We start from the raw sequence: 20,706 nt of genomic DNA, 5'->3' as shown, positions 1-20,706 counted from the left end.
CAACACCGCTGCAGCTACAAAAGCGGAAGTTTAAATATAGTCCTTTGCAATCACAATAATATTACAGGGGAAAACTGCTTGAATGGTAGCCCATTCATTTATTTCATTTAGGTGCACTCCCGCAGGGGAGAAGCGCTCTTGGCAGCAGTTTAAGATGAAATATAAAAACATTGTTCAAACAGGTGAGACCTCGGCATGGAGGTTCCTCATTTTGATGAATTTTTTACACTGTAAAATAAATATTAAGTGGCTATTTCACTGTGCAATTGTTTTATCCCCAACATAATGCTGTTTTCACACACATAAATGTATTCTCATCTATATCATGTTCTGTTAAATAATTAAGCCTGTTTAAACTAAAACAGACTTCTACTGAGCCAAAAGAAAGAAGGCAGATGCCCGTAAAACGGGTGGTGCCCAGCACCGCCACCTCTAACGGAAGGCCAGTGGCTGAGGGAGTCCCTGGAGGGAGTCCACCCCCAAGACACAAGTGTCTTTATAAAATATAATAGGCCTATATACATCTTTTTTTAAGCCTATTCATACAAATATTTATTTGTCTTTGTCTATGTAAAACCTGGTCCCGACCAGGGGTCCGTTTCACGTAGCAGGTTCAACCAACTCTGAGTCTATTCCTGATCTCTGAGTTGATCTACTCTGAGATAGAAAACCCTGAGTTTTCGGTTCCAGAAACGCTGATTTGAGTGAGGTTAATCAACTCTGAGTAAGTTCACCTTGAGTTTAGCGCGTGCACCACAACTTTAAAAAGCCAGCATCAATGGAGCCCCGATTCGACGAGTCACCTTGGCAACGGGGAAGAGGAGGGGCTACGTTTTTCACCAACCTCGAATTGGAAATCTTAATGCGCTCATACGGCGAGTTTCAATACGTTTTTAGAAATAAGTGCAACACCGTTGCAGCAGCAAAAGTGTAAGTTTAAATGTAGTCCTTTGCAATCACAATAATATTACAGGGAAACTGCTTGAATGGTAGCCCATTCATTTATTTCATTTAGGTGCAATCTCGCGGGGGAGAAGCGCACTTGGCAGCAGTTTAAGATGAAATATAAAAACATTGTTCAAACAGGTGAGACCTCAGCATGGAGATACCTCATTTTGATCATGTTTTACACTGTAAAATAAATATTAAGTGGCTATTTGACTGTGCAGTTATTTTATTTCCAACATAATGCTGTTTTCACACACATAAACTATGTCTTCTCATCTATACCATCCATCCATCCATTATCTATACACCGCTGAATCCGTCAGTCGGGTCGCGGGGGGGCTGGAGCCTATCCCAGCGGTCAATGGGCAAGAGGCGGGGTACACCCTGGACAGGCCGCCAGTCCATCACAGGGCCACACAGAGACAAACGAGACAAACAACCATACACACTCACAGTCACTCCGAAGGACAATTTAGAGTCATCATCTATATCATGTTCTGTTAAATAATTATTTAAACTAACACAGACTTCTACTGAGCCAACAGAAAGAAGGCAGATGCCCGTAAAACGGGTGGTGGCCACCACCTCTAACGGGAGGGCAGTGGCTGAGGGAATCCCCGGAGGGAATCCACCCCCAAGACACAGTGCCTTTATAAAATATAATAGGCCTATATATGTCTTTTTTAAGCCTATTCATACAAATATTTATTTGTCTTTTATGTCTTTTTTTTCTTTTGTCCCAACACATTGTGATGGTGCCGCTCAAAAAGATAATTGTCTGTAAATGCAAAAATCTATGCGCGGTCTGATAACCATCTCCGACGAATATTTATTTCTCTGCGCAATAATGCTGCACCTTCATCCACGGGATCGTTGTCAAAAGGACATGTTCGTGAAAAAAGTCGCCTCCTACTGTGCCTAATGGACTTCTAGAAGTAGAAGAACTCGCTCTGCTGACTGAATGAATGAGGAAATCAAATGGCGTGTGTGGCTGAAAGAGGGCGGAGACAGAAAGAAACTCAAGGTTTCTTGAATAAAACCTGGTCCCGACCAGGTTAGGTTCAGAGAGTCTGTTACTACGGTAACTGACCGAGAGGTTAAGTTACCTCTCTTTGTGAAACAGGCTAGAGTTACCCCTCTTTCTCGGGGTTGAGTTACCTCCCTTTGTGAAACGGAAAACTCAGGGTTTCCCTCATTTCAGGGTTAATAAACTCAGAGTTTTCACTAAACCTGCTACGTGAAACGGACCTCTGGTTAGGTAGAGTCTGTTACTACGGTAACTGACCGAGAGGTTAAGTTACCTCTCTTTGTGAAACAGGCTAGAGTTACCCCTCTTTCTCGGGGTTGAGTTACCTCCCTTTGTGAAACGGAAAACTCAGAGTTTCCCTCATTTCAGGGTTAATCACCTCAGAGTTTTCACTAAACCTGCTTCGTGAAACGGACCTCTGCTCATGTGTCGTTTTTTTTTTTTTTTTTTTTGGGGGGGGGGTACTTTAATGCTCATTTGTCTTCATTTCTTCTTAAATTAAATGTTCCTTGCTCTTTGAAAGATTGTGCTTGCATTATTATGGCATAAAATGAACGTATTAGAGGTAAAAAATGGTCTTAAAATGACAACAACAACATTTTTTTCGCAGGATTATTTCTGGCATAAAAACAATCACACATCAATCAGAGGTGTGGTGGAATTTCCTGTTTACAAAGCACAGTGAGACCGCACTCAACGTTTCCAAAATTGAATTTGTACTTCATAAATGAAAGTATAAATGAAAAAAAAAGAAAGTATTCATAAATGAAAGTTCACTGTAGCTCTGAAGGAGTCTCAAATTTCATGACTTACTTATACATACAAAGACAGGATGAAACACCAAAGTGGACAGCCTGCATGGGACGGTTGCTAATTTCACCTCTAAAGCCACCTCAGTCACACCAAGTAACCCCTCCTATTGATAAACATGTATTCATATACGGAAAAGCAAAATAACGCACCCTTTCTCTGAGCTAGAAATACACCACCCGGCACATGCTAAAGGAGAATTAATCATTTTCCATCAACAGAGGCTAAACTGAAGGCACAACGAGGTCAGTGCAGCCATTGCTGTCTAACTAACGTGTATAATACGTGTGCGCTGAACTGCTTCTCTGTGTTTTAAGTGATCAAAATAACGTCGCCCATGAGCTGAAACAATACGAACATGCAAAGTGTGTGCACTTCTCAACTAAATGTTCCCCTAAATGTTCATCCCCTGCATGAAAGGTTCAGTAAGGGTCCTGAGGCAAGACCCCTTTTCTCTACCCGCCTACCAGTGGAAGTCGCTTTGGATAAAAGCGTCTGCCAAATGCATAAACATAAACATAAACATTAGGCCTAACATAAATGTGGCAACATTTAATACAGTTATTACTAAGATGTACAGATGTTGGGCTTAATGAGCAGAGAATTTGTCGCAAAGTTGTGTTATTTCAACGCTCTCTTCTTAAACTTTTTTGTCTGAATCAACAAGCACCATCTGGCACACCGCACAAACAGATCTGCATATTCATCTTTGACCCCACCGTGACTTGTGCTACATTTCCAACTGGCACCAGACACCCCAGATAAACTGTGCAGCAGTGGTACATTCCTGCATTCTAGCCTCAATAAATACACATGCTAGGCTAAGCACAGGTCAGGATCATTTTCTCTACAAGGACACTTGAGGTGTCCCAGAGTCTCCATGAGATACTGAGGTAACCAAGAGGCTGTAGGTGGAATAAAGACTGGGGCACTGAAAGAAAGGGAGAGATGAATCTTCAAGGACAGAGAACTTCTATTTTGGACAGGTGGTCTGGTTTATTTTGAGCCAACTCAGCTTGGCTCACTGACAAAAACACAACATAGTAGCACTGTGTGCCTGCATCTATGTAATTATATATATAGAGGATAGGGGTAAGCCAAAGAGAAACCGAATAGAAACTTAGTTGGAAAAGAGAAGCAGCCTTTAAAACGACAAGACGGGAGCAACAGAAGGGAGCTAGAAAGCAAGTGAGGAAAGGAAAAAGTTGTAATGCCGGTGCATGGATGGCTGGTCGGTCCTGTCTCTGACAAACAGCAGCTGTGTTTGGAGTGCTCCTCATCCATATAAAGCTCAGCCACACTCAGTTTGACCTGCCAGAGCAGAAATCCATACTTAATCATAACAACAACAGCCCCTCAACCCCTGCCTTAGAGATAGTGTGTTTGTGTATGTGTGTAAGAGACTGCAGAGACTAAAGAGTAGTATTAAGTAGGTCTATCACTGCACTGTACTTCTTTGCTGTATAAAGACAACAATGAGTGTACGTGTCATTGCACAGACTTGCAAAATGGTAAATATACTTGAAAAAAACAAAGTCCAAAGTTTATATGATGACCAGTAGAGTTGATGAGGTTGAAGGCACCTTTTTTTTTTTTTTTCCTGTAAAGCTGATCGTGTCAGAAATTACTCTAATAATAATAATATTACAGCTGCACAGATGGCTCAAAGGCAAAGTGACACTTAAAATACAGGATACTATCTCCATCAATCTTTTTTCTTTACCCGCTTGAGCCACTTTAGGGTCGCTGGGGGCTGGAGCCTATCCCAGCTGTCATTGGGCGAGAGGCGGGGTACACCCTGAACAGTATGCCAGACCATCACAGGGCCACACAGAGACAAACAACCATGCATGCTCACACTCACTCCTAGGGACAATTTAGAGTCACAAATTAACCTAACATGCAAGTTTTTGGATGATGGGAGGAAGCCGGAGTACCTGAAGAGAACCCACACATACACAGGGAGAACATGCAAACTCCAGGATGCTATAAAACAGGCGTCTTCAACGTTTTTCAGGCCAGGGACCCCCCTACTATTTATATGGCATACAATTGTGTTTTATATTTATCGGGGCCTGGTGCCGTGTATAAACATAGCTACTCTGTTATTGTACATTCAATACTAAGCTATTCAAATAATACACAGGTTAATATATTCATGTTTTTATTTTAAACATGTGCAAGGTACAGGGTGGCCGTGCCACTGCCATTTATAAACAAACATCTTGCATACAACACTGAGCTATTCAAATAATCCACAGATTTTAACTTTAAACATGCATGTAGATGGGACAATGAATCCTCAAACCATCTGTGGATGGCACACGTTTGCACACAATTTGTGAGAAAAAACTGTTTGAAAAAAAAAAAATAAAAATGTTTTTTTTTAAATGTTAAAAATCGTCTAATCAACAAAAGATTTTGCGACCCCCCTGCAGTACCTCCGCGGACCCCCTGTTGAAGACCTCTGCTATAAAACCAATGCAAACAAAGAAAGAAGAATTTACATTGTGTCAATCTAGTCTTCAGGGAGGACATTTAGTATTGCTGGATTACATTAAACTAATACAGGCAGACAAATCAAAAGAAAAATATCTTAACAAGGCCCTGTGAAATTTTTGGGGCTTGGAAGGTCTGGTGAAAACTATGCAGCATTATTCTAAATTTCAGCCAGAGAGGGAGAGCTAGAGAGAAGACCAATGCACCGGCAGTTAACTGATCAAGCATGACATTAGATGAGTCACGTGTAACTTCTGGTGCAGGTTACATTAGATGAGGTCTCATAGGCCCCATGTCTGCTCTGTGTATCCAGACAGTTCATCCTCAGACAAAAACACCATTCAAAAGTTTTCAAATTATTTTAAATTTTTCATTTTGATTGTATATAGATGTTTGCTTTTTAAAAACTGGAGCTCTGTGCAAAATGTAAATAAATATGCTTGCCACCGCACGCTGCAAATCTCCTTTTTCTACAATGCGAGGTGGAAGATTGGAAAGAAGAACGCAAATTCTTGCTACATTAAGGATTTCAGCTGCCTAACAGTTCAGGGCTTCCTTTGTCATATTTTTAGTTTTGTAATGCCTCAAACTGTAAAAGTCATATTGGTCGTCTGTTCATGCCCCTGATATGGCTCATAAGAGCATCCTCAGTTAATCCTGAACTAGCCATGATAACACAGGGACGGCAGCAGTTTCCGGATCTTGTTTATGACAGTGTGAAAAGAAAAGATGACAGATGAAATGATGGATAAAAACAAAAAGAACACACCCTAGAAATACCAATCCCTTGCCCTGCTCTTTCTCACCCTGCAGACAGTCACTGTGTCATTAAGCATCAAAAACTCTCATTAGCTCAGCCTGCCATCTTTTCAGTGAAGCTAATGACCCGAGTTTCAAGCTTCAAAGTTTTGCTTGTTTAATTACTGCCAAATGACAGAGAACTTCCAATATCTATAGTATATCTATCAAGAAAACACCCATTACAATATCTCTGTGTTGCATGCCATACTCAGCGGCACACCTCTCAGAGAAAAATGTAACATCACAGCCTCGTAGTTTGGGGTAAGAGGTGAGCGTTCAGTATCAAAGTAAAGCACAGCGGCGCTACCTTACAAGCGTTGTGCGTTTCTTTTAACCCGCACAGCTTGTTGTGAAAACTCTGAACTGTTCATGCATGGAGCCGTCAAACACTCTTTAAACAACAAATGATGGCTGTGAACACTTAACCCCAAAGCATGAAGCCTGTATGTTGCTTAAAACCCAGTACGTCTTTTTTTGACTCGGTCCATGCTCCTGTCTTTAAACATAAACACAGGATTTACAGTGCGTGCGGGCAGGAAGTCATCACAATGCATGTACGTGTTGGGGATTTGCGTGTTTACGAGACGCGCGGGCAGTGGAAAAGAATTAGAAAGCTTCATTTGAAGACAAAAAAATCAAGTCAAAAAAAAAAAAAAATGCACGTGTGCATTTGTCTCCTTTTCTCTCCAGGAACGCTGTTGGGCAGAATCATTGCAGTGTGCATGTCCATGAGCGTGCATGTGAGTCTACGGATGCCAGATCAGAGGTGGAAGACAGCTTAATTCCCACAGCAGCAGAGGCCGGCAGTGCTCAGCCGAACATAACCTTTTGGTAGGGTTAGTATGAAGCTGTCTGGACTTCCTGGAGCCTGAGACGACCCTGCACAGCAGAGATTACACACATGGTGCTAATGTTGAACACAGAGGTTGATTCTACTGTAGGCTCCAGGTAAATAATTAAACAATACACAATGAGCTGCACATGAAGAGGAAGTCACCCTGAAGGAAAATACCCATAAACGGATTATCTTATGGGTTTTCCCCATGCTGAATGCTTCCATCTTCTCCCTTTTCACACACTATTGAGCTGAGCCTTACCTGCTTTGGTGCACAGCAGTGTTTTTGCTTGTGTCCCAGCACTGAAAACATCCCTTTGACAACCTACGTAATAAAGTGTATAACAATGCCTTGTCCCTCGTGAACAGAGAGCAAAACTAACTTCTCACAGCCTTCCACGAAGTCAACCTGGGCTCTGATTTTGCCACACAGCACGTCTCACTGCAGAGATCCAGGTGATCTAGGTGGTCTACCGTCACAAGGAGCCGGACATCATTTACATTCAGTTAAAGATTATTCTGCTCCTGTTCTATTTTAAACCTGTACATCAGCTTCTGCTGAACTACCGAATCCATCAGCTGCTGCTTGAGGTCGTAATATCTCAACTTCAGGAGTCTGCAGCGAACAGCTTATGAGCTAAATGGGCATCCTTAAAGCACACGAATCTAAGTTTCTGTCAGGGTATTATAGTACCATGAAATACAGAGAAGATATGAACATGGAGCCAAAGACTACCAAAACTCTGTGAGCAAAGCATGAGCATGTTTTGCATAAAATCATAAAGTGTCCGATGACTTTCACCACTAGGCACAATGTGTCCAACTGTTTAACACTTTCACATTACATCTCTGTGTGGTGAACACTGAACCAACACTGGCTCCTCTGTAGTTGTGACGTTACAAAATCTACTTTCTTTCAGCAGATTAATTCAGAGACAGCTGTCTATAATCAAACACATGGCCCTCTGAGCAACGGGGGTTTCACACTACGCACATGCTATAAATATTTGATTTGCTATCTTTATTTGAACTTTTCAATGAACAATTAAACTGAGATGGAAAACATACTTGAATAATGTCCGAGCAGGTTGCAAACAAGGACGTAATGCTTAACCTGTGCTGTTTTTGCATAGGGCTTGTTTCCATCTACTCTGCTCCAAACCCAGCAGCCAGAGGTTTGTGAACAAAAGCCACCATTTCACAGGTAGCTTCAGTAATGTGATAGTGGACTTTTCCTCTGGCATTGTAAATCTGTCTTTAATGTCTTTCACTGATGTTCACACATGGCAGGAGATCAGATGTCTGCAACAACGAGCCCGGTTTGTGCTAATTTCCTGCAGACATTCTCACGTTTCACAAAATGCAACTTGCAAAAAAAAAAGACTTCAAAGATTTAGGAAATTTCAAAAATTCTTAATCTGACTGCAGCCTGCAAGTTTAAAGATTGGGATGAAATCTTATATCTGATTTAGGTTGTTTTTCTTATTGATAAATGCCACACGAACAGCATGCCAATCTCTGCGTACCATGATCACCTTCTGCAATATCAGCTGACAGCCTCCGTGTGTGCCAGCAAAGCCATTTGTTTCGACCTTGCAACCTGAGTCAGACGCACTAAAAAGAGTGTGCAGCATAATGAAAGATCTGTGTGTGACGAGGTTAGCAATAGAGAACGAGTGAGTGGGGAAGACTGCATGTCACTGCCGCCAAGAGTTGGAAATATCGTCTTCTCTTAACCAAAAACACAAACAAACTAATAATGCTATGACGCTGTCTGATGATTAATTTTTTCTTTGTGGGTAAAGGCATGAAAACCGCCGGACCAGCAGCTAAGTTTGTTATCTGTCGCCATGAGGAAAGACGGGCAGAGGACAAATCATCTGTCAAACTGCATTTCACTGCCTTAAAGTAATAGTTTGACATTTTGGGGACTAGTAATTAGCTGAGAATGCCTGTCAAAAGAGGCTCACACAAAGGGTAAGGAGTAGAAAATAACAAAATATAGTTTTTATAAGGACACATTGGACTATTTATTGGTTAAAACTGCCAGGAATTACAGACCGTGGCCAAGAGTAAAACATAAATCTCCATTTAATGGGAAATAAAGCTTATATACCTACCGAGTAGCACGATTTCCTGAAATGTACTCTTGATGCGTCCGCCGCTAATCATTTCAATAAAATCACATTGAGAGTAAAATTGAAGGAGGAATCCCATGTATGAGTTCTAAAATCAAATCTAACAAAGATAGTTAGTTTCAGCTGTGGGACGCAGGTGGATCTGAGCCCACAAGTTGTTTAAAGAGACGACTGACAGAACAGCCATCTCACCCCCCCTTGAGCTCGTTCAATCAGTCTGCTTTTTTTTCTCCAGGTCATCCATGGCATCCACCCACTTTCAATCTTTATTATTCATGCATTTATTTCCCCATTCAGACCACACCTCCAACTCAGCTCATGACAGAGCCACATAAAATTCCCCTGAAATATTTTCTTTCCCTCTTCATCCTTTCTATGCAAACACACATACACATTTGTCATATATCTTTGCATATATATACTGTGTATGTATATATATGTATATATATATATATATATATATATATATATATATATACATACACATACTTGTATACATTCCCTAGACCCTTACTCTAACCTTAACCATTACAATTGAATGCCCAACCCTCAGCTTTACCCTAAACTTCCAAATCATAATTCTAACCCTGACCCCTAAACCAAACCATAACCCTCAAACAACACTTTGTGCTCAAGGGAGCCACAATTTGGTCCCCACGCTTACAAGAAATCCCCATAAGTTGGTGTGCTCTCAGGTTTTGAGTCTCCATCATGTAACATAAACGTTCACACACACAAACCAATCCACTACCCCGTCTCTCAGCATAAGCATCACCCCGGTGAAAAGGTCAACATCCCCACAAGATGTGGTCTTTGTCATTGTGGTTGCTTGAAACAGGGGGCTCTGGGATGTTTGCTCAGCCATAGTTGACTATTTAAAGACACAAGTTAGCCACTGTAGTAGCGTGTCTCTGTTTCAGCTGATGCAGCTGCAAACACAGTGAAGCCCTCTCTGCTTTCCCGTGGCCCGCTCTTTCTCTGCTCTCTTCACTGCCTGACATACACTGTTATGGGACCAGTTTGTGGTCCAAACAAATAAAAAGACCAAAGCAAATTCACGAAAAAGCTTCTTGGTTCAATTGTACCCAGAAAGAGTAGAGGAGTAGCACTTTGCCTTTCTTACGATGAACACATCGACTCCAACTCCCCTATGAGGAACCTCTCAACATGCATCTTTGAAAACCTGCATAATCACTGATACCCTGCGACACACATTTACACCTAGAGCTGCAAGGTTTTACAGGCTGCAACTGCTCCACAACTGAAAGGCTCCCTTTGCAGTTCATCAGCCTTTCAGAGGAAGTGCTTTATGTGCATGTTCCCCAATAGGACACCTCAAGTGTATTTCTATACCGTCAAAACCTGCATCTGCTTTGCTACAACCTGAGCGATACCAATATCTCCCTCAATCATAAGCACAAAACTTGCAATTAACTGTCTATCAGGTACCAGCTGAGCCAGCCTCTCATTTACATGCACCCCCCCCCCCCCCCCCCTCGTAGTTTTATAGCAATACCTGACCCTCCAGCACAGGCCAGGGAGCTGGAACTACCTCTCATGGGAAATTAGCAATGGGCTCAGTGGTGGCAGGTTTCGATGTCAGTCTGACTATCCGCAAGATGAAAATAGTTTCTGTCAGCTTGGCTTGCAGCCGTGGCATACAGAAGACGAGTGCCAGGGGCAGGGTGATTCAGAGACGGTGAGGTGATGTGTGGCAAGGCTTTTCTCTGGGAGGCTCCATGAAGTGGCGACAGGACCGAGCACTGTCACCAGATCAGGTGTTTTTGGTGAAAAATCGGACGTGTGACAGCGTGAGAACGTAAAAGTATCCCATAGAGCACTGTCGTATCAGTGGGCACCCTAAGTAAGTTAGGGGCAAACAAAAGGGGAATTTCACTCCAAATCCTGACAACATTGGTGCTTTATATATCCACCGAGTCACTCAGTGACTTGAAAACATAAAAACTTATTTGATTTAGATGATTTAAGACAGTGTGCCTCTTGTATCTTTATGCTAACTTTGCAAGTGTTTTTGTTCTCCATCTTTCTGAGACTTTCTTGTCATTTTGTGTCTCCTTCCATGACATTTTCAGGTAAAAAACAAAACAAAACAGGGCCTTCCTGACCCCTTGACTTAAAGGTCTTAGGCCCATTGCCTAATTCATCAGTCTACAATAGTCCTGGCAGATACTGTTTTTAGAACAAAGTCAAGAAACCAAACAAAGAACCCATTGGCTCGAACTCAAACCACAAATCTACGTCCGAATTAGAGGGGCACAACTTCATCACATACACCCCCTTACGTTGCATCCAACATGGTTAGTGGAACGGCAGGAGTCTCCGCTCCACCCCCCCTCTAAGCATTATATACATAAAAAGGAATTCATAGAAAACACAGCATCTCCTCTTACCCATCTGTGCCTGTGCCGATTGTCTTTCAGAGGTTCATGGTGGATGAGAGCCCTGCTGATCTGACTCAAGCCTTTTCGTTTTGCTGCAGGAGCCGCTATGCCATCGCATTGGTGATGCCGGAGAGTCGGTGGTGGTAACCGGGGTCGCGGGCTCTGCTTCCACCCGCTCACTCTGCATACATCTCGCCTCTCCGACTTTAATCAGTAGGTCGGACGCGCCGCTTGAACGTCCCGAGCAGGACGTTCGGTGGAGAGATCCTGTGGGTCGTGGTGATGGCTCAGCCTCCGTTCCTGCCTCTTGATGTTTATCCCGTGAAGGTCCGAACTACACCGGTAAATGCAATCTATTTGCAAGACAAAGGGAAAACGACGGCTGCTCTTAACGCGCTGAGGTGAGTGTAAAGGATGGAGATGGGGAGATGAGAAGGCACACGGGGGTGGCGGTGGGGGGGTGATCGCTGCTGTCTGCCGTCCTAATCGCTGCTTTCTGTCGTGTTTACGACCCACAGCCGCCTCCTCCCTCTGTCTTCTGTATCCCTGTCCGCGATGCGTCTCCCACTCTTTCCGTGCGGCGCGCCGCAGTCGCCGCGACGCCTTTTTTTACGCTCAGGAGAATACAAGAACCCCCCGAAGACCCTCTCTTTTACGGCTTTTTCATCTCCCCTCTCGATGCATACAGCAGGCTATACGAATAAAGAAGGGGTGGAGACCAGTATGCGTGTTGGGGGGGCGAGAAAGAAAACGAAGAGAACGGGAAGGAGGAGCCCCGCGAAATGAGAGCTCCTCCCCGTTATGCTGCTTATCAGCGGGTCGGGGGTGGGTAAATCATGAGAAATATACCATCTGAAATATGAGAGATAGGGAGGCGGGAGGAAACGAATGGAGAGGGCTTTAAACGGAGGACTGTTTATTCCCCTGTGATGCTTCCAGAAGTCTCGTCTTCCTGCATATATCCACACTTTCTGCAGACATCAGGAACACGGGAACAAAACAAAAGCACACCGAACCAGACTTAGAACCAGATAGAGTGCTATTTATGCCCCCTGCATGGCTCCAGAATGGAGAGACGATGGTGCTGGTTGCATACATTTACTCACTAAAAATGTGGCCCGAAGGCGGCGCCAGAAGATCAGTGAGATGCAGGGAATGTTGGTGGATCAGAACCGCATGAGATCCACCCCAGCGCCCCAGCTGGATGGGACACATCACTCATGTGTGTCAGCTCAGTATGACGGAACCACGCGCTGCTAAGATTAGTCTGGCTCCCTTTCGTGAGGTCTTTGAGGTGCTGTAGTGGTTGCCCTCAGAGCAGGATGGTTCTTGGGTCGAATCTTGCTTTCAGTGGATAGGCTTCACATAGGAAGAGATAATAAATATTACATCAGATAAAAAACAACAACAACAACAACAACAACACTTTCATTGTTTCTCGATAAGATTTAAAGAAATGTTGGGGGGGGGGGGGGGGGGGGGGGGGGGTTCTGGGACGTCCACTTGTGGGAAGATTGACAAATATCTTGAATGTTTTCCACTTGTGAACATTTTTTTCTCACTGCAAAACGAAGGCAATGGCCTTCTGATCCTTCCCAGACTGACGTGTGGCAATAATTGCTTCTCTAAGATCATTGCTGATATCCTTCCTCTTTGGCATTATGTTATCTGAATGCTCCAGAGCAGGAAACTGACAAAACCTCCAGTTTTATGTGCTCACACTTGATGCTGATCAAGTGCCTTTGATTAACGGCATCTGACTAGGACTTCCCCTGTTTATTCTTATGAAAGCACTTTTTCACCCACTTCTTCTGCATTTTGTCTTTTGTTTTTGTTAAATATATAATTTAACAAACGAGCTAAATTCCCTTCAGGGATGAATAAAGTCATCTATCTATCTATTGAGGTGTCTGATACTTAGAGAGAATATTTGAAAGTAAGCATCACTGAGGTCGCTGAGTGCATAGGCTCCAAACACGTCACTGATGAATGCCACTGAGTGTATGTGTTCCCAACCAGAGAAAGCATATAGTCAAATAAGGAGATCCGGAGGAAAATACATTCCAAAGGAGTGAAGTCCGTATGCATTATTTTCTGGCAAGATGCCTGGAGACAGGCACGTAAAAAGGAGACACCCCATAAAAATGAGCTGCAGATGAAAAAGAGGGAGAGATTTCATTCGAACATTGGCCAATGACCTCTCCAGAGTTGATGCATCTTTTTTGTAAATTCGAGACGGACCTGATGAATGCAATAAAGGTTTCTATGTTCGATTAAGTTCGTGTCACCAGAGTTCTTCATCACTCATCTCCACATCGGCTCAGGCGACCATCCCTCTTATATACTACACTATCCATCTATCTATCTAATGACGCAATGTTATTTAGTCCGAGCTTGTCAGTCAGTGTTTCTATACCTGTGAGAGATCTGATAAGAACCAGATATTCTGGGTTTTTTTATGTCCTGATTCATAAAATTTCTAAATAGAAAGAGTGTACTTTCTTTTTCAGATGACTGTGTGTATGCACAACTATTCATATCTTATAGGACGTACGGCAGAGAAATCCCCATGTTTACACTTTGCCATTTTGTTATTGGAGATCTACGTCCTTTGTGTTGTAGTCGTAAGAGGGTTAAAACTGTAAAATAAAGAAATAAAAATATAGCTTCTGTAATAAGTTAACACATGGAGCACAGAGTGACCCCAGAGCGTGCTTATTTAGTAGAGAAGAGAGAAGTACTGAGTGACAGTATACCATTTCTCTGCACAGTGTGTATCAGCTGCAGATGCCCAGATGCAAATTCTAATATTAGAATTATTAGTTCAATTCACACTTACATTCTGTCCAGCAGAGTACACCGCCCATGAACTGCGAACCCGATGCATTTCATTGGCAATGCAGCCTTTTCTTCATTAGCTCTTCTACATCACCCTGCTGAAGTCTTTGTTTAACTGCAACCTCTACTATGCCCTCACACCATTTCTGACGAATCAAAGCATCAAGCATTTGTGACAGGTGATAAAAGGTGCTGCAGCAATGTGCAGTCTTTGAAAACTAATGTTGTGAATGATGAACCTGTATAAGAGGATGATATGGGTTATTTCAAGCACATAATACACTGGTCTAGTCTTATGTCAATTCATTTAATCTGTTTGGCATTTTAATTGGTCAGCCATTTCAAAACACATGTTTATAGGCACAAACTGTTATGTCAGTGGTGCAACTATTCAGGTATGATTACCATGGAAACGCTCTTGCATGCTCTGCTGCTATTCCCCTCACTAAGGTGAAAATATACATACATTGTCACTTTTTTTTTTTCATTTACACAGGAAGTTATTTCATTTTGGAAGCGGACACAAACACCTCTCTCTCCGAGGTTTATATGCTGGAGGCATGTTTTCATTGAGTGCACACAAGAGCACAAAGACTCAAGCTGAAGCGAGCTGCCTGACTACTCATTTGGGTGAGGCAAACTAAGTTAAGAGTGTAGAGCAGTGGGAGTGAACAGGTACTTTGGTTAATTTGACTTTTTATGTGGATGTTATTTTGTTTCATTTAGTTTGTCAAATATATGTTGTTGACTGAGGTAGCTTAGCCCTTGTCTGTATGCAGTGGTTGTGTGACGCACATCATCACATCTCGGCTGGATTACTGCAATGCTCTTTATCTTGGAGTCAGCCAGTCCTCCCTCGCACGTCTCCAGTTAGTCCAAAATGCTGCCGCTCGCCTCCTAACTGGAACACGTAAGAGGGAGCACATTATTCCCATTTCAGCCTCCCGCCACTGGCTGCCTGTGCATTTTAGAGTCCATTTTAAGATTTGTTTTTAAATCTTTAAATGGACTCGCCCCGCCTTACCTCTCTGAGCTGCTCCATCCGTATGCTCCTGCCCGGTACCTCAGGTCAGCTGATCAGCTGCTCCTGGAGGAACCGAGGGCTAAACGGAAGCTCAGAGGAGACAGAGCCTTTTCCGCTGCCGGTCCGAAACTTTGGAACGACCTCCCATTTTATATCAGACAAGCCCCTTCACTGCCCATTTTTAAAACTCGTCTCAAAACCCATTTTTATTCCCTGGCTTTTAACCCAGCATGAGACTCTGTTTCTGTTATTGTTTTTATTATTTTAATATTGTTGTTGTTTATTGTTGTTTTTACATTGTTCTTGTGTTTTATGCCTTGTTTTATTTTGCGTTGTACAGCACTTTGTTTCAGCCACGGCTGTGTTAAAAGGCTTTATAAATAAAGTTGATGATGATGATGATGATGACAGAGAGGAGCATTGGCACGTGATACTGGGTGGGGTTGCTAATAATTGCTGTACCTGACAAACCCACTGTTATCAACCTTCAATCATGGATACAACATGTAACTACATTTACATTTAATAAGTATTATATTGCTGTAACATGTTTAAAATATTTATAAACTGCTGTGTCTTTCACAACTTAGTAATGAAGGATCAGAAACATGGAGCCATATAATGCAGGAATAAACTGCATTCATTAGTGCTGAAGCCAAGGTGCTACTGTTTGTCACATGGATCAGTTTAACTTTCTCTGCCATGGTGTTTGTTTTTATTTTTCAGCACTAAAACAACCAACATGGCAGATAACACCACCATAAATGTATGTTTGAGCACTTTGTGTTACACCAACCATGTGTCGGTATCATGATGTCTTTATAAACGTTCTAATATTGTCTTCCGGTAATATTCAAAGCTGACTCCTCATGATGCAGAGAACAGAGACTTGAGGATCTTAATTGTTGACTGCATCGTACAAAATTTCACATTTCGAAATTTAGTCTTTTCTTACTTATTTACTTAAAAGTAATCAAAACATTTATTGTCAGGATGGAAATGAGAAAAACGAATGTTATAGAATATAGAAATTGCAAATGTAAACAGATTTTTATCATAGTAAAGTTGAACTTGGATTGGAAGGGGACATTGTCCTCAAAAACTGTACTCAAGTTATCAATATAGTATTATCAAGAACACTTGAGAGCTATCGATTGTTGAAACAAAGGATTTTATGCAGTTTTGATGTTGCAGCTGCTTAACGTTACTTTTTTTCTGACATTTGTGCTATAATATAATTTTAAAACACAGTTTGACCAAATCATAACTAATAACATTGCATACAATGACATTTTGGTCTAGTTTGTTGTGACCATAACTATTTCAGGGTTAGTGTGGTGTTACTTTTCTCAGACTCACGGCTGGAGGAAACAAGCTAATTAAAGGCCCCGGTTCTAGATATTTGGCATCTGTGACAACATTCAGACCTGCAGTGGTCTATGATCCTTCACGTTTTAACCAGTGAAGTGAGCCGGTGAAGTTGGCAACACCTCAGCTTGTTGTGCAGCAAATCCAGCTGGATGCTGGGCCTCCTGTAGAGTAACATCCCTCATCTCAGTCTGGGATCTTCAAAGTCAGCATTTGTTCTCACTCTGAGCAATCAGTAGTCATTGGGGGAAGGTTTAGAGACCCACATCTCATGCTGTTTCTTTTCTTCATCAAATATTGATGTCAGCCTGTTAGCATCATCACCTGAGAGTCTGGCTGAAGTTTTGGCTCTGATAATAAGATGCTACCTTATATAGCCTAACCCTAACCCTACTCTCAAGGTCATAGATACAATTAAAGACCCTAAAGCTATGTACTCTAATTTTTTCCAGGAATTTGAAAGAATGTATTCTTAGTGTTAAATGAAAACATGCACAATCTAAGAGACAAAAGGTAAACGATCCCAGAAACTTCTTTAATTATTGACTGTTAACTATAAACCTAATCATGTCAACTGTCTGGGCAAGAAGAATATGTGGCATTAGTCATGTTGGCCATCACACAATGACTCTGCTTCACGAGACATGAAAACACTAAATAAGACACAATAATTGGATTTTATGCTTTAACTGCACTCATGTTCTAACATTGCAAAATGAAAACCAGTCATGTTAGATCAGCTAATATGTAGTGGAACACTTAAAATGACATCATTAACTTCACTAAAGTTAAAGCTATCTTTAACTTGAAGCTATCTTAGAAAACTTTGGTGTCCAGCCCTGCACTCCTGTGATGCAACACCGCCGCTTTGCTTTAACTTTGTGAACTCCAGATTCCTAAATATGACAGAAATGTTACATCCCACAACTGTAAGGGTAGCCAAAGAGCAACATATTTAGTAATTTCTCTAGTGTTACCTTATTGGCCATCATTTTCATTTCAAATCGGACAAGTTTACATCACATTGCGAAAGCCCACACAATTTTGGTGAAAAGTCTAAATACAGACATGGAAAGACTGAAAACTTTATGCCTCAATAAAAGAACAAATTGAAAGCACTTATTCAACACTGACACAAAACAGCAAACTTCTGTCCCCTCAGGAGAACCTAAGAGATATATATATATATATATATATATAAAAATTCCAATGAAAAGAAAATCAACAGCCTTCTCAGATTACATTGAAGATATAACCAACTTTGATCCAAATCCAGACATATTGAAACATTACTGTTGTCTAGAGCTTTCATTTCAACGGCCACCGAGCTCCCCGCCGATAACATTCCACAATGACAGGCAGAAATCTGGAGTTGGTTGCAGACAGCCAGAATTAATTCAAGGAAAAGTAGACATCTAAATGTATGTGTGTGTGGAAAAAGACATCTAAAGTACAGTGTGCCTTGAGACAAAAGACAATTGATGTCTCCAGTCTAAACTAGTTTAACATAGTTTTACATAAAGGCTGTAAGATAGCTGTGTTGGCAGACCTTTTTCACTTTTAGATCAAGGAAAGCAGCTTATATAACCCTCTATAACACTCCGTAGGTTCATAGGTTAGGTTTTGCTGAGATAAGATTCATAAGATTGTATCCCTGCCGTTAAATGCATTTACGATATGAAATATACCTCTTTCATTCACTATATGATTTAGCAATGAGAGGCTGTGCAAACTAACTATATTATTAGTGACCAATCAAGAATAGCAAGAATAAGATGGCAGTGATTGTTTAAATCACATCATTTCTGAGACTCTAATGTACCAGAATAGCAGTACACATGTGGTCACTCCTACAGTATATGCTAGCATATGATTAAACATAAAAAAGAGAGCGCTTTGTGTATTTACCTTTCTTATTCTCTTCTGCCCCAGTTTTTTTCTTTAGCAAGCAGTATCAGGTGAAGAGTTAAAGTCATGGCTCCATTTTCCGGAAAACCACCTCCTGTCTGTTGTCTTCTTGTTTGTCTCCTGCTCCAATGCAAAAGTAAGGAGCTCTGGCAGCAAAGGTGAAGAAAAAAATGATGTAGGTGTTGTTTGAACAAACTCTGTTAACCACAGGTTGATGCATTACAAATACAGCACCTAACAAGGCGTGTTTAAGTCTTAAAACACACCCACAGAGAGGTAGGTTGATTGTGTAGCTGGTGCCTTTTAAACTCCGCACCAGAAAATTCAAAAGAAGACATTCAAGAAGTTCATTTGTACTGATATTGTATCTTGTGCTCAAGTTACCAACAAATACAGCCCCACACTGTCACTTGATCATATACCTGACAGACAACATAAAGCCATGGGAGTGGCTGCAGTCCCATGACCAAGAACAAGAGGTTACAAAGATTACACAGCGGAATCACCAGGCACATGAAGCAGTTCAGATAAGTTTTTATGATTGTTTGCCTTACGTAATTATCTATACAATTTCTTTACTGTCAAATGCTGTGCTTTTCACTCACTACATTTATTTGAGAACAACTATCGTTTGTTTTAAAGATAAATATAGCACAAAGGCTTACGTTTTCAAACAGGCTTGGGGCATCACCTGCGCAAAATCACCTGCAAATTTTCATCAAGTGGGATAAAAAAAAAGAAGAATCTGTCATTCAGTAGTGTAATTTAATCTCACATCAAGCTTCTTCTTTGGAAGAGATAGACAGTAGATGCAAACACGCACATTTTCACAGCTTAAACGAAATCTTTGACCAAATAAACCAACTTTTAAAGTCGCATTGCTGATGCAGGCGAGAGTAGAACAAGCACACACGGATGTCATCTAACTAACGAGCAAGTCTGTTTAATGCCATGTTTTTTGCGCTTTGGGCAGCTCCTGCTTTTCTTTTGGATATCAAAGAGCAGTGTTTATCCAGGGCAAGTGGCATTGTCCAGTGATGGGTATCAGAATTGGGCAAAAGTTGTAAACGCTGAGTCACCCGTGAGAGCATTGAAGCCAGATGGACATCCTTACCAATGCATGCAGGTCACAGTTGTATTTGACTGTTGTATGTGCAACAGTTGGGACTTAAGACTTAAAACCTCTTAAGACCGCCTATTATAATTAAAATACCAAGGACCAAATACACGATACATTACTTTTTATTCAATCATCTTTTTTGTTTTCTTAGAAATCTGAAGTAAAAATAGGATTACACGGTTGTGTGGTGGTTAGCACTGTCCCCTCACAGTCAGAAATGTCCTTTTTGATCTCAGCTGGGTCATTTCTTTGTGGAGTTTGCACGTTCCCCCCTTAGCATGTGCGGGTTGTCTTCAGGTACTCTGACTTCCTTCCACAGTTAATAAACCTGCATGTTAGATCGATAGAAAGATAGATCCATACTTTATTGATCCCAAAGGAAATTCAAGCATCCAGTAGAAAAACAACAATATAAATGTTTTACACAACTATAAGCTATTTAAAAATGGGGGTACAAGTACCATCACTGAGAGCTGTTGTAGAGGTTAGGTTAACTGATGATTCTAAATTGTGAGAATGAACTTGTGTGGTTGTATGTTTCTGTGTTGGCCCTGTGCTGGACTGGTAACCTGTCGCCCAATGGCAGCTGGATTAGACTACAGCCCCCTGTGACCCTGAATAGGATGAAGCAGGAATGACAAATGGATGGATGAAGTATAAACAATTGAATATTTTCAAATTACGCTGCAGTGTTTTTGTGTAGCACCTGAGTTTAATCTGACTCTTTGTGACTACGATAACTGCTGCGTTGTCAGTAAATCAGAGGAATGATCACTTATTAGGTGTCTACTACACTCTTTCAGTGTGCTTCGAATGTAACAATGTAAATCCCTGATGGTGTTTTACATTAAATTATGGTTTGAAATCTGATGTGACTATTAATAACCGTCTAATGATTATTCTAAAAGTGGGCCTGCATGATAAAGACTAGAGGTTAAGTCAAATAATGTATGATACAATTTGGTGGCTGATAAGAATATTGTTTGCC

At 41.5% G+C, this 20,706-nt stretch overlaps 1 protein-coding gene across 3 annotated transcripts in view; it reads right to left on the bottom strand.

Moving 5' to 3' along the window:
• The window catches only part of mgat3b (beta-1,4-mannosyl-glycoprotein 4-beta-N-acetylglucosaminyltransferase b), a 73,849-nt gene extending 55,098 nt beyond the window's left edge, over positions 1-18,751 (bottom strand). For 2 of the 3 annotated variants that reach the window (XM_075463986.1, XM_075463988.1), the window contains exon 1: positions 11,470-12,227. The gene's annotated coding sequence lies outside the window, so the exon portion shown is untranslated. Of the gene's footprint in view, positions 1-11,469; positions 12,228-18,598 lie in introns of those variants that run through there. The other variant, XM_075463987.1, reaches the window with a different exon arrangement.
• Between the last annotated feature and the right edge of the window lie 1,955 nt (positions 18,752-20,706).

The sequence above is a fragment of the Odontesthes bonariensis genome, chromosome 4 (genome assembly GCF_027942865.1).
Source record: "Odontesthes bonariensis isolate fOdoBon6 chromosome 4, fOdoBon6.hap1, whole genome shotgun sequence".
NCBI lineage: Eukaryota > Metazoa > Chordata > Actinopteri > Atheriniformes > Atherinopsidae > Odontesthes > Odontesthes bonariensis.
This window is presented reverse-complemented; position numbering and strand designations above follow the sequence as displayed.